At 37.6% G+C, this 13,626-nt stretch overlaps 1 long non-coding RNA gene across 1 annotated transcript in view; it reads right to left on the bottom strand.

Moving 5' to 3' along the window:
- LOC137857712 (uncharacterized) overlaps positions 1–13,626 on the bottom strand; it is a 317,831-nt gene that overhangs the window by 293,152 nt on the left and 11,053 nt on the right. The window contains exons 6-8 of the long non-coding RNA XR_011097242.1: positions 6,176–6,250; positions 2,557–2,687; positions 1,083–1,181 (exon numbers count right to left, since the gene is read on the bottom strand). This is a non-coding gene — a long non-coding RNA (uncharacterized lncRNA). The remainder of the gene's footprint in view (positions 1–1,082; positions 1,182–2,556; positions 2,688–6,175; positions 6,251–13,626) is intronic.

Genomic DNA, 13,626 nt, shown 5'->3' with positions numbered 1-13,626 from the left:
TTGGCTCAAACCAATTAAACCCAACATTTTTAGTCTTTGTCTTTAGATTTAGCATCCATAATACATCTTAAAGTACTTTAAAAGCGATAGACTGTTTCAAATCACTGAGCCCCTACATCTCCTAATGACCTGGGCAGGATTTGGATGCACTAAACGTTTAAAAAGTGAATTTGATGAGGGTGTTCTGATGTTGATCTAATTTTGAGAGGTTACAAAATTTTGATCTTTAGGTAACAGAACCAACTTAAAAAGAGGAAATCCAGATTCCACTAAGACAAGGTTTGCATTTCAGTGTTGTAGTCACCAAGTATTTTTCCAATGAATTAATAGTTAACATGCTACAGATTGTCATCCACTGGAAACTTTGCAAAGACAAACATTTCATTCTTTGGAAAAGTGATGAAAAGTGAAACTACCTTTCCTAGTACAGAAAAGAAAAAAATAATCTACATCAAAAATGTTGAAAGCAAATCAAACAAAGAATGCACTGTGCTAAGGGACATGAATCAATGTACATTCTGCAAAAAAAAAATGCTTAGATAATAGAAGACACCCTTGGATCCCTACAATTGAACCTTTGTTTCCAAAGCAAGAAAAATCAACTTGGATTTATATTTTTGAGTGGATTTGTTTGATCTGAGTGCAGAGGCAATGACAGTCATTGAGAATACATGAGATCTTTAATTTTAGCTGACAGGTTTTAGTCCTGGGTAAGATTTCTAACTCGAAGTACAGCACCAAATCTTAAAATAGAAGTGCAAAATAATTAGAGTAATCTGCAAAATACCTATGTATATGCTTAACTCAAAGGACTCTGTAGTTTTGCTTAAATACTTGGCTAGATTACATCTTATTTCAAATGTAAATAAGTTCAATGTTAATGACACTTCTCCTAAGGAGGATTAGAAAACAGAGAAGATACAGGCTTACTCAAATACAATGCTTCACAATTCATCTTCTCAGTGAAGCCTTCATGGCAATGTAGGAAGTTCTTACTCTATTGCATTGGTCCCCAGGTGCTGCCATGTGTACTAGCACCAGCTATGCAAAGTTTTATGGCTGCAGTTTCACATTTTCCTTACCTTTTCCAAAGATGAATCTTTACGTGTCACTCCCACCTCTCTGCTACAAATAGAGCACAAACACCACAAGAAGCAGTTGCTTGTTTAAATTCTGGAAACCTGGAACAGGTTAAAATGTACACAGCAGAACTGGAGGCAACCAGATACTCCAAAATCTGAGGCCCAGATTCAGGAAAGCATTTAAACTACGCGTGGCTTTAAACACGCTAATATTAAGCATATTCAGAAGTACTGCTTTCATGAACAGAAATACAATTAGACAAGTGCTTTTCTAACTGAGGCTGAGATCTGCTAAGTGTTGACAATAGTGATGAATATTTGCCTCTTGCTGATTTACTACACAACACTTTTTCAGCTACTATTGTCAGAAGGAGCTCCAAAAGTGGAGGAGGAAGAAAAAAAAAAAAAAAAAGGAAAGATGATTCTTTCCACAGTTATGCAAAAAAAAAATTAGCTTAATCCTGTAATATCTGAATCTGCTGGTTTTAACTTTCAGTGACTCAAGCAACATCTAACTTCACTGATTTCCATGTGATCTTAAAGATGTATATTATGAAATAAGGATTATGTTATGGATCAGCAAACCTCAAAAGTTTCAAAATTACAGAATAGATTTGGGTAGGAATTCAAACTGTGTGACAACAAAGAATTTCAAACCTCTGGTTTATAAACCATGATTTTCTTTCTGTTAGCAACTCACAAGATGTACAGAGCTATCTCTCCAGCTCATGAATCTAAAGTGGTGGAAGAAATCAGAGAGCAGATTTCCATCTCTTCTTGTGAGAGACCATATTGTTAACAAACAAGGTTTTGCACTATACATGGCTTTGGGGTTTTGCTCTTTCAGTTTTTTGAGTGATAAGCAGCTGTGAGAAGAAATCTGTTGCCTATTAACACAAGTGTGGCTGCATGCAGAATACAGAAATGAGCCAGGTGCCTCCACACTCACATTTATGTGAAAAAGCAACAGTTTCTCATGGGAGAATGTAGGTAACTTATGAACCAAAGCACCAGCTTCCCTGCTTGTTGTGTTTGAGCTCATGCTCGCAGATGTTCTGCATCTGCCCTCCAGAGCATTCAGACCCTCAGCACAGTTAGGCAGCTGTCCTAGCCCTGCCCAGTTTCTGCAGTGTGTCTCAAAGAGCAACCACACCTATGTTAACACTATATGACTTTGTTAGGCCTAGAGTGGAACAGTGGAAAGTTTGAGCTTTTTAACTCAGAGATGGTCTCCACAGAACAAAAATGAAACACACTCAGTCGGCAAGCTGGGAAACCTTGCAGGCTGGTGCTGCTGAACTGGGCTGACCAGTTTGGGTTCCACAGGAATGATCTGGTCACATTCAGGAACTTTGCAGAAAAAAAGATGGCTCTAAGTCACAGTCTGCATTTAAAATTTTTGCCAGCATAGCCGCTTCAGTGAGTGGATGCAATATTGGCAGGCATGAATAACAACAATAAAATTGCCATGTACCTCAGGCACTGGAATCCAATTGCTGTTCTATGACATTATCTGGTCCAAGCACTTTTCTTTGTGGGATGATTTTGTTTCTCAGTCTTACTGGTCTGTAGTAATGCTGGCAAACTTCAGAGAGTCAACCTATTCTGAGGCAAAACAAAAAAAATACAGATATAAATATATTTTGAGGTAAGTGTTCTTACATGGACTGATAAATTTTGGTCTTTCCTGGGCTGAAGAAAAGAAAATTATTTACTTGTTCTACAGCTAAATTTTTCCTCTTCCCTTAGTCCCAGCCTTTTTTCTGGAAGTTCTGCAGCTCACCAAAAGAAGCTGCAGAGGCGACAAGCTAACATTTGTTTACTGTGGATCTCCCTTTGAAGAGTGATTACAACAACATCATTCTGCATATCCGGAGGGTGGATTTCTTATCTCCCCGAAGGAGAAGGAGAACAATCACATATTTGATAAGTTCAAACAAAAGCGCACACAATTATAGGAAGTGAAATGTTTGCTAAAAGAGGGCAGTTTATACAAAACACATTTTTATAACCTCGTATATATATTTGTTTCACGACAGCTTTCAAGAACAACGTTCCATAACTCTGCGGTATCTCTATTACGTGGTGGCACATGAAATATTTTCCATTTGAAAATTGACACTTAAGAGAAAACATTCTGCAGAAAAGAGTCATCACAATAACCCTGCTCAGTGGCTACTTTCACCCCACCTATCTTGCATTCCAGGGGAACGAGGTGTAGATGAATCCATATATGCTGCATTTCCACCTGCAGGAACAGCTGTGAGAAGTGTGCGGGTAGGAGAGGCACTCGCTTCTGTGATAGCTCCCACTGAGCCCTGCTGTTCTGCAGGGAGGCAGTGTCCCTCCCAGGCCCCCTGATCTGCCTTCTGCTAATGCCCCAGAGCAGCAAAAGTGCCAAGGAGTAAAAGCTGTGGAAGCTGAATTTTCCTGACAAAAAGGGCTAGGGTTGCGTGTCTGCAGGTATGTAGAGGCACTGCTGACAAATGCGCTCACGTATTTAGGACATCATAGTCCAAAAGCAGAGTCCTTTACCAAAGTCATCCACCTCTAAAAAGATGTTCACAGAAGTGGTTCTGTTCAATGCATAGGTGACACCCGCAGAATCGGTTCCCACGAGCTGTATCATACTAAATAAAAACATACAGCAGCAAAATGCCAGGAGTGCACAGGGCCAGTGATATGAGTGTGTTTGGATTACAAGGGAAGAGAGGAATTTCCTCCTGATGCAAGAAGAAAGAAGCAGCCTGTTTATCCATGTCAATTTTGTAGTGTGTGTATGCTTTTTTTGTTTGTTTGTTTTTTATTGAATCAACTTTGGAACATCTTACTAGAAATATCACTCTGTTTCTAAAGAAATCTGTAAAAAAAATATCACTAGTTTGATCAAATTCTATATGAATTTTCTCTGGGAGGTCATCGTTGGTAAAATTACCAATTTCCAGGAATATATGAAATGAGCAGTGAAAGCAGGTGTAGAGCACCAGCAATGAAGAATAGGAACATTTTGCTTGAAAGCCAAACAAAGTGCTGAACAGCAATAAAGGAGACTGAGCAGATGCTCAGCACCCAAACTGTCAAATACTGGATAAAATAAAATAAAAAAATCTCAGGCTATCTCACTATATATAAAATCTCACTATATTTCCAGAAAAGATTGCTATTTACCATCTCTAACCAGTTCATAGAAGAAAAAAAAGCTTCTACAGTTGACACTGCTAAATAATCATTCAATACATGAGTATAGATCTCATACAGTTTCTACATGCTTCTTTTGGAAAATTTGACAGAACATATGATATATTAAAAAACTTAAGTATTATAATGAGAGAAATGTTAAGTCTACCATCTAAGTGTAAGACAAATCCATGAAGTGTTCTGAATTTATTTTTAAAGGCAATTTTCCAGCCTGAAAATCCAGATTCCAGGGGGAGTGAGAAACATTTTCAGGACCAGATTGTAATGTTTATATACAAAAGAATGCTAATAAAATTAAACAGATATGCATAATACACAGCATCTCAGCAGAGTGTATTTATACCACTGTTATAGTGCTATAAAGACACTTTAAGCATGTAGAGATAAATCTAGTCGAAATGGCAAATAAGTTACACAGGGCTTACTTAGACCTGTATAACTTTAGATCTGCATTAAAGGCTTGCTTGTGTTTAGAATTCAGAATAGAAAAAAAGGTTGATAACATCATTTGTTCAGTCAACACAAAAAGAATGTATACCACAAACTTTGTTCAGCCTCCACTACCGCTGCTCTTTCATTACTTTAGAGGACCTGGGCCCTTTCAGAACGAACAATAACCGCACGTCCTGCCCATGCCTGATCACTAAGACCTGATACACAGGAGATGGTGAAGTTAACCTGAGGATCCTGGCCAGATTCTCTACTGGGAAATAGCTCTATAATACCACCACCTGAAGTGTTCCCCACATCTTCTGTCATGCTATTGCTGTCCCAGGAAAAACTGAATTACTGTTTCATGTAAAGCTGGTCTTATGTACACAAGACTTTGGGGTCATTTATAACGAAAGATTTGTAAAGTTACCTAAGACCCAATACACATATTGTTAGTAATATTATACTGTTTTAGGAGAATAGCTCAGAGAAAGGTTTTGCAGATAAGAGCGCCCATTAAGACAACAGCCAAAGTAGTACATATTTAAAATAAGGCTTCCAATCCTGCAAAAGCCACTCTCAAAACTGTAACTACATGTAGGTTTACCATGGTGAATATGTGCTTAGAACAAAGCATGTGCAGAAGGGTTTGAAAGCATGCCGATTATGTTTCTGTAAATAGAAATAGGAATTGCCTCCTTCCTGCTTGGAATATATAAAGCATTCATTGCAATCAGTGTACACCATTCACACTATTGACAGGATTATTACCTTAGTATTACACCACACGAAAAAAAGATTTTAATGGCTTTTGTCCCTGACCCTAAAGATTTGTGTGCCCATGAAAACCATCCTTACACGTTCACTGAACCAGGGCCAAAAAAAAAGACTAGTTTAGAAACAAATATTTCTTTTGCTGAAAAATTTTCACTTCTTTTTGATGTAATGCACAAGTGATTTCTACGGAAATGTTAATGTTGGGGTTCAATCCTGATCCTACAGAGATGAAAGGCAAAAAAAAAAGTCTTTGACTTCCAGACATGTAAATCAAGGTTCTGAGCTCATTAGAAGATTCATGAAGTATGTTGCATTTTAAGGCAAGTATACTTATTTTCTTCAAAGCCATGCACAACTATCTGAAACAGAGGCACCTTTCTTTACTAATTTATGCAGTGTAACTCAGAAATAGTACACAGAAATATATTTCCTTCTTATATACTTAAATTAGTTTTTGTCCCCAGTTTCAAAAGTATTTTCATTTCAAGTGTTCAAAGTTAATTGTTTATGTTTGGTTTCCTGCAAATAAGATGCTGCTGCTTTTCCCAGAAAGGATAAAGAATTCTCTTTAGCTGCCTTTTGTTATGCAAGATTCTGCAATCCCCCTCTGCAGGAAAATGTAACGTTGACTTCTACAAGATATAGTTGTATGGAGTTTTGAAGAGAACACAAGCCAGTAAACTCACCCAGAAATTACATATGCTCATTTTTTCCTTTCTTAGACAAGGTTTCCAACAACAGGAGCTTTGGCATTCAGGAGGCTGTTAGAATAAATTAAGGGACAGAAAGTGTCATCTGGTTAACACTCTTAAGTAAAAGCAAAAGCAGAGCCACAGACATGAAAGAGATCACAGATATCCTACTATTTATGATGTGATTGTAAAGTGTAAATTGTACTGGGATCTTAAGGCAATACATGTTAATTACCCTCAGCAGATCTCTGATGTTATAAAAGTAATTGCTATGAACTTCTCTGTATTGCTGATAACTATACCTATTGCAGCTTGGTTTGTTTGTTTTAAATTGCAACAGGAACTCTCAACAATATAATTCTGTAGAAATATATTTTTTGAAAAGTTTAAAACATTGGAGCATATCCAATAGACCTTTAGCTCTGTTGTCAAAAGAAGACAGCAGACTTGCTGGGGCAAAAGTCCACAGATGTATGCATTAGGTTTGACCCCATGTTACCAGCATTGCAGAAAAGTTTTTTGTCTAAGCTGCCAGAAGAGCAAGAACAGGCCAATTGTCCATCGTCAAGAGCACTTAAGCCTAGAAAATATAGATAAACAAAAATTCACATCTTGTTTTTGTGCTTAAAAGCAAGCTCTCAGCTGTGGAGTTAAGGTATATATAGTTGGCTACATACCTATAAAAGTGGGAATAATTGCTTAAGAGAGCCTAAACCCAAGACAGGCAGAAATTTACATCGCGTGCCAACTGTGCTTATTTACGAGACTCACAGAATGAGTAAGTTACCCCAAAACATATCCTATTCCCTATGTCCTTAGGAGTAGGTCAAAAATCCTCCCATCCCTGCAGAAGATCTAGTTTGGCAGTGGTTAGAGTCAGTTTGGCTCAGGTACAAAAGACTTACCGATTTTTTGCTAACATAATGAACACCTGAACATATGCAAAAAATGTATAAATAAACTAATCTTATCACACTTTTTCAGAAAGCACTAGAAAGACAGGGTTGATAAGCTTCACTATTATGCAAATAAAGAATGGCTCAAAGGAATGAAAACGGAGGCTTTGGAAAACAGGAGTGATTAGTTTTAAGGTAAAACTTCACCATTAACTGTTATCTACTATCTAGCAAGTCATCCTGCGACTGGTACCCACCACCTACTGAGTAGTCCTACAGCTAAGATGAAATGCCTTTCTACTACTGCTAGGTTCAGACAGAGATATTTTGTGAATCCTCTGGATACTATGTGGAAGACATCTTTTTTTCAATAACCAATAGTTACGACCTCATTCATCCTAAGTACATGGTTCAGAAGGACAGAAGTAGTAACAGAAATGGACTTCAGATACCTAAAAATAAATAAGTAAATAAATAAAAAAGACAAAGAAAAGACATATCCTAGTTAGACCAAAAAAAAAAAAAAGGCACAGAAAAACTTAGAATGCATTAAAAATTTCTCATTGAAGAACAAGAGGAACATATCAAGTTTAATTACATTACAGGCAGGAGTGCCACTGACATATTCTGAATTTAACCTGTATGGCAAGATCTTTCAAAGCACAGAACTATTTGTTGCAAAAGGAGCAGATATTAAAAGATCTTTGTCATATGCAGAGCTACATAAATTCAAATCAAACGCAGAACAAATCTCTGCAATATTGCATGAAACAAGATGAGCTTGTGGCAGCTCAGACAATTCTGAGAATATTTAGGTGACCCAGTTCCAAACAAAACAATTTATTGGAATAAAGCAAATAGATATATCCAATACCGTCAGACTGATAGCCACATTTAAGATGAAGGATTCCCCAAACTTTTCTGCCCAGTCCTGCCACCCAAGCAGTTTGGCTAACCAGAAAAGGACATCACATTCTTCTTTGCAAATGCAATTAAGTTGTATGAATCTAAGGAGAGTATTGCTTTTAAACAATGAAGTCAGCCAATAAATCTTAGCTGTCTAATTCTTCTAGGACTGTAGCCTCAAGTCCATGCCTCTAAATAAATGAGGGTGTTGACCATGAACTCCTGGGAGCTTTAGAGCCAATAATAGTCCTTCTACAGAGTAATTCTGCTGATTTCCCTCACGTTGCTTTTAGCTTACCCCAGCATGAGAGGAATACCCACCCCACAGGCTATATATAACCACCGGTGTGAACAGCAATCTGCTTATGGACTTTCAAATACTTGCTGGCCCCAAGCCACAACCACAAGACACGAGAGTTTCAGAAGTAATCATAGCTCCTCCTCTCCTGTCACTGCAATTAGGAAAGAAATTGCTTCTAATGTATATAACAATTAAACAAGCTTAGCTGTATTCATTAGTTGCCCTACAATATTCAGTCCTTTACTTCTTGTTACTCCTTTTTTCTCATTACTTTTTTCTTGTTACTTCTTTACAGCTAATCATGTTCTAACGTTATGTTTTTAAATGAATGAACCCATACGAACACTTGGTCCTGTACTTTTTCTAACTGTTTGTTAATAGCTAAGCCATTCAGTATGGGACTGCAGTACCCTCAGGATTCCTAAGAAAAGTATGAGTCATCCCATCATCACTCACAGGAGAGCTGTAAGGCTGGGATATTACTGCCACCTAGTTTTCAGTTTTCATTATTATTATCTAGACTTTTGCACTTTCTGTGATAAAAACATATATACCTGTAACCAGAAAACTTTCATTCTAGTCATATGTTACTTACCCAGTAATGTGTTTAAACAGTACAAAATTATGCAATAAGCACTTAATGAATGAATCTACAGGCAACTATACACAATAATTCTGTCTAGATGTAATGCCTCACTTGTAATATATATTAAAGGTTCATAATTACTGGTCCCAAACCTAAATACATTGTGAAAACCCAGCTCAGAAGTTTGCTCTGCAGGGTCAAAAACAAAAGCCCAGCTTGCAGCACCATAGAAGTTTGCAAAATTGTAGATCTATAGCTGATCTCTTCCAGCTGATGGTGTATCTAATAGATTTTATTTTATATGGACATTTTCCATTGCAATTGACAAATAAAGCTTTCCCACTTTATACAGGTGCTTCACTAAATCTTGCAAAAAAGCACTGCAATATAAGGGGCCTCAATGAGATACCATGTATTTTTCATTTTGCAAAGTACACAGAGAACCTCTACATAGGAATAGTCTTTTTAGACCTAGGTATGAACTAGAAGCTTACCAATAAAAGGTAGTGAAATGTTGAGAACAATGAATGCAATTTTTGGCATCTAACAACATAAAAATCCATTCTGAGGCCTGAGAACAGACCTGATAAGATTCTCCATCCTAGCATCCTATTTATGCTAGTCCTGTGGTTTCGGACTCTGACTATGATCATCTGTGGCAACCAGTGGAAGTTGCAGGTTAAAATCAGAACCCAGCTGAGCAACTTTCCGCAATGTGTGAAATCAAAAATATTTTTGCTACAGGCAAATTCCAGGCTTGGAAATAAAAATAAATAAATAAATAAAATACCCCTAACTGAAATTTCTTATAACTGTTAGTTCTGAGGCTCTGTTACACCAAGGGGTAGCAGCGTGTTCTGTAATTTATCCAGCGTGGTTCTATTGAACTAGATGAGGAAAAAGTCTGGGTTTTTTTCACTTCAAATGAATTTTATTCATTCTGTTAACAAATAGCATGGCAAAAAATAGGCCATTTCATTGCGTTTGTGCGTAATAATCTTGCCCAAAAGCTGTTCAATAGATCTTATAAAAGAGCCCGAGTTCTCCTTCACGGAAGCTAAAGGTTTGTGATTTTTCATGGCAGTAGGAGCAAGTACTGATGTTGTTAGTCTTTATTTTTACCAAAAGAGCTGTAATGATTGAAAGTAAAACAAGATGTTTGTGAATTTCAAGCATGATGCAATATGAGGAATTTCACATGCTGGATGGGTTGACAAGGCACGATTCTGAAGCAGGCTTTTTAAGACAAAACTGAGACATCTATATTAACACAGGTTGAGAGGCCACAGATGTCTCCAAACACTCTCCCTTTTTTAAATTGTTATTGAAAGACGAAATTCTATTTGAACTCAGATCCCAGGCCCCTGGGCTTGAAAAACATATTGTGCACCCCCCACAGTGCTCAGGTTAAGTCCATTCAAGCTATTTCATGCAGCTACAGTATGGATCACACTCAGTTTTTCTTTTTTCCCCTAACAGGTTTGTTTCTGGTCATAAATTCTCAATCAGTGGGCAAGCCACATTGTACAATTTAGTAAATAGTGTAGTTAAAACATGTTTAAAGTCAAAGGAAAAAGGATCTGACAATGGAGCATTGTTCCCATCTGCAGAACTGAAGTGTACCTTCTTTGATTCAGTAACCTTGCTGCACTTTGGTATGAAATTGCCCCTTTTTCCATCAAACTTGCATTTAAAGTGCCTCATTAGCATGTCTCACTGGATCTGTAACGATTCTGCTAACCCAACACTCGTTTCAGTCAAGCCACCATGGTTTTTCTATCTGTTTAACATCTAAAACTCCTTGACAAAGTTCCTTTTAAAATTTACTCCTTTTGTTTCTCCGTGGTTTTTCTGCAAAGATCTTTAAACTTCGATGTACTCCAAGATGACTCCTGAACAAAAATCATGTCTGGCCCAGCTAGTAAATCTAGCCTCCATTCAATAGGATTAAATAAGTGCTTCACGGCTATTGTAGAAGCCTCTAAAAAGGATCTTGCATCTTTAAGAGTTTCCTACAATAAATTAAACACATCTCACCCATTGTAAAAGAAAAAAAAAATAGAGACTTGATCCAGCACAGGGGAGCTGCTATAGACCCACAGTGATGCCATACTTCAAGTACCAAAACACCCACAGATTACAAAGCCTAAATTTACAGCAACAGGAATGAAAGCAGAATTTTAATAATTTTATATCTTCACGAGTTTAGCCTTGGGCTTCATGTCTGTAAAACATGGCCAACAAAATAAAAATGTACATAATAGATTAAAAATAATGGTACGGATTATTAAAACAGAGCATGGTAGGATTTTAGCTTGGATTTGCATTACCTCAGCCAGCTAATTCCTATTTCTTTCTTAATATGGAGGATCTCAGGCCCAGCATTCAGATTCATTACAGCATCTGAGCACTGCTTAAATACAGGCACATGATCCTACAGTAATCCTACAGACATCAGTGAGACTAGCACCCTGCTTAAAGTGTGTTTAAACTCAAATCCAACATACTCACCCCAACCTCTCAATCTCTCTGCACACTTCTGAACCAGAAAGGAGCAATCTTAAGCACTTTCAAGCATCGGGTTGATTGAAAATCAATTGGTGCAAAAAATTCTGTGCAGGAAGTTATGCTAAACTTTGTGAATTTACCTTAAGGTCCTGGAGGCTGGTAAAATGCTACAAACATCTGCTTCATCAGCGTGAATTTAACTTAAATGAACAACCTTCCCATTCAACGGCCTCTATGTGATGTACCTGAAAATCGTTCTCACTTGATGGCTGGTGAATGGTTTACCTGAAGAGAAGAGCTATTTCAAAGACATGATCAGAACACACACACACAAAATGCCAGCACAATTGGTCACCAGTTTAACAGGCATTGCTGTAGTGAAGAATGTGTTCAATACATCTAGAAATATCTTTTAATTCTTATATGAAAACAAAGAGCTTCATTGTATTTATTCCAGTAATTTGTATTGCCTTTATCCTTGTTGCTGATATTTGATATTTTCTATAGCTGTTGTGTTTAACCTCTTGGGTACCTGTACTTTACATCATCAATATGCTTCCCTTAGAAGAAAAAGAAAAAACAGCTAACCAGACTTCAAATCTATTAGCCGTGTATTACCTAAGTGCCTGGCTTCTCATAACTATTATGTTACCAAATTCAAAGTTCAGACCTAAAAATAAATGCTCAGAACCCAGTGCAATTGAGGAGTGCCTGTGCTATTGCTGATGGGGGGGGGGGGGGGGGGGGGGGGGAGGAAGAAAAGGGTTAAAAAAGAAAAAGTACTTGTTTCTTTCTTATCTTTTAACATTTGGTCTCCATTATCAAAATGGACACTTGCAATAAGAACCTTGTTTGCCCCAGTTTACGTCACATATCAAGTGATAACAACGAGTACTCAAAAGGAATCTTCACGAATCTTATCGATTGGCAGCTGCACGTCAAGAAAGGCAGCCTAGGTAGCAATTTCATTATTTTTACATCCAGTAGAAAAACTTCCTAAAACTTAGTACTCAGGTACTTTTTTGTTGTTGTTGTTGTTAGTAAAAACACCTGGTAGAAGCCTCGATTCATTTGAAAATTTCAAACACTATCAACTCATAGAAAGCAGCACACTGTTATATTAAAAGTACATCATTTTCTGGATTGATATTGGTTTAATTATTTAGTTCTCAATATTATTATGGACATGTTAATACTAAGACTGCTTGTACTACTGTTGTTATTTTTAGATATAGTAAAGGGTAGGAAATAGCAAAATAGTCGTGTGTCTGCTCTCCACAATAGCACAAAACCAGCAAGCCAATCTGGCAGCTACTGCAGCAGAAGATGAACACATGTGAGACAACAGCAGCTGGTGGAAGGCTCCTTCATCTCAACAGCATTGGTCACAATCCTTCTTTTTCCCTTACCCCACTAACAACATGTGAGATAATGTTGACTTCAGTTTTATCTGTGCTGTTGAGAAGCCATGAAAGCCCTACATACAAAAACAGCAAATGCAGCCTATTCTAGGGATGCTTGGCATATAAAAATTACATTATCTTTCCAGACTGTGCAGTGCAGAAAATTACACCATTCATTGTAGGCATTTGAGCATATCCCAGAAGCTGATCTAGGGATCCAGAGTTTGTTACTGCTCATTTTCTGAGACTAAAAAGAGCAGCTGTAACACTGCACTTTTTTGTTCAGCCAGTCACTCCCCAGGTCAGATCTACTTATAGAAGAAAGAAGTGTAACCCAACAGGTTCAAATTTTAACTTGACACCACAGGGCTAATTAAACATAGAATATATTAGCTTTATACTCTGTATCCTGAGCTTACGTGCAGTGTAAGCAATGGAAGAATACAGAGCAATTTCCTTGTTAGCAGCGATTAAAGACGACCGAAACAAAGAGAATTAATTGAGTTCAGTAGCCAAGAAAATGGGAAAGCACAGAAGGAAGTTCTGCTTGTATAAACCAGACAGAAGAGAAGATTGTTATCTTCTCTCCCCAGTCCCTTTTGCTTTAACCTACCATAGTTTACTAATATTATTATCCAGGCATTAAGGTAAACTCTTTTTGCTTTATGCTTTCCTGGTGTATGTGGCGTGATCCCGTTGTCCCTGAGGTCTGTCAATGTTCCAGCTAAGCTGAAAGCAGAAACAGACATATTTGGTTCCTTTCCCTGCCCCTCAAGCTGGACAGTTTGCAGAGCTGGCATTTATGGCACGAGTTTGTGACCCTGTGCTGTGCAGTCGCTCTTGTG

Source organism: Anas acuta, chromosome 5, assembly GCF_963932015.1.
Source record: "Anas acuta chromosome 5, bAnaAcu1.1, whole genome shotgun sequence".
Lineage (NCBI taxonomy): Eukaryota > Metazoa > Chordata > Aves > Anseriformes > Anatidae > Anas > Anas acuta.
The sequence above is the reverse complement of the archived record's forward strand: the minus strand, read 5'-3'. Positions and strand labels throughout refer to the sequence as shown.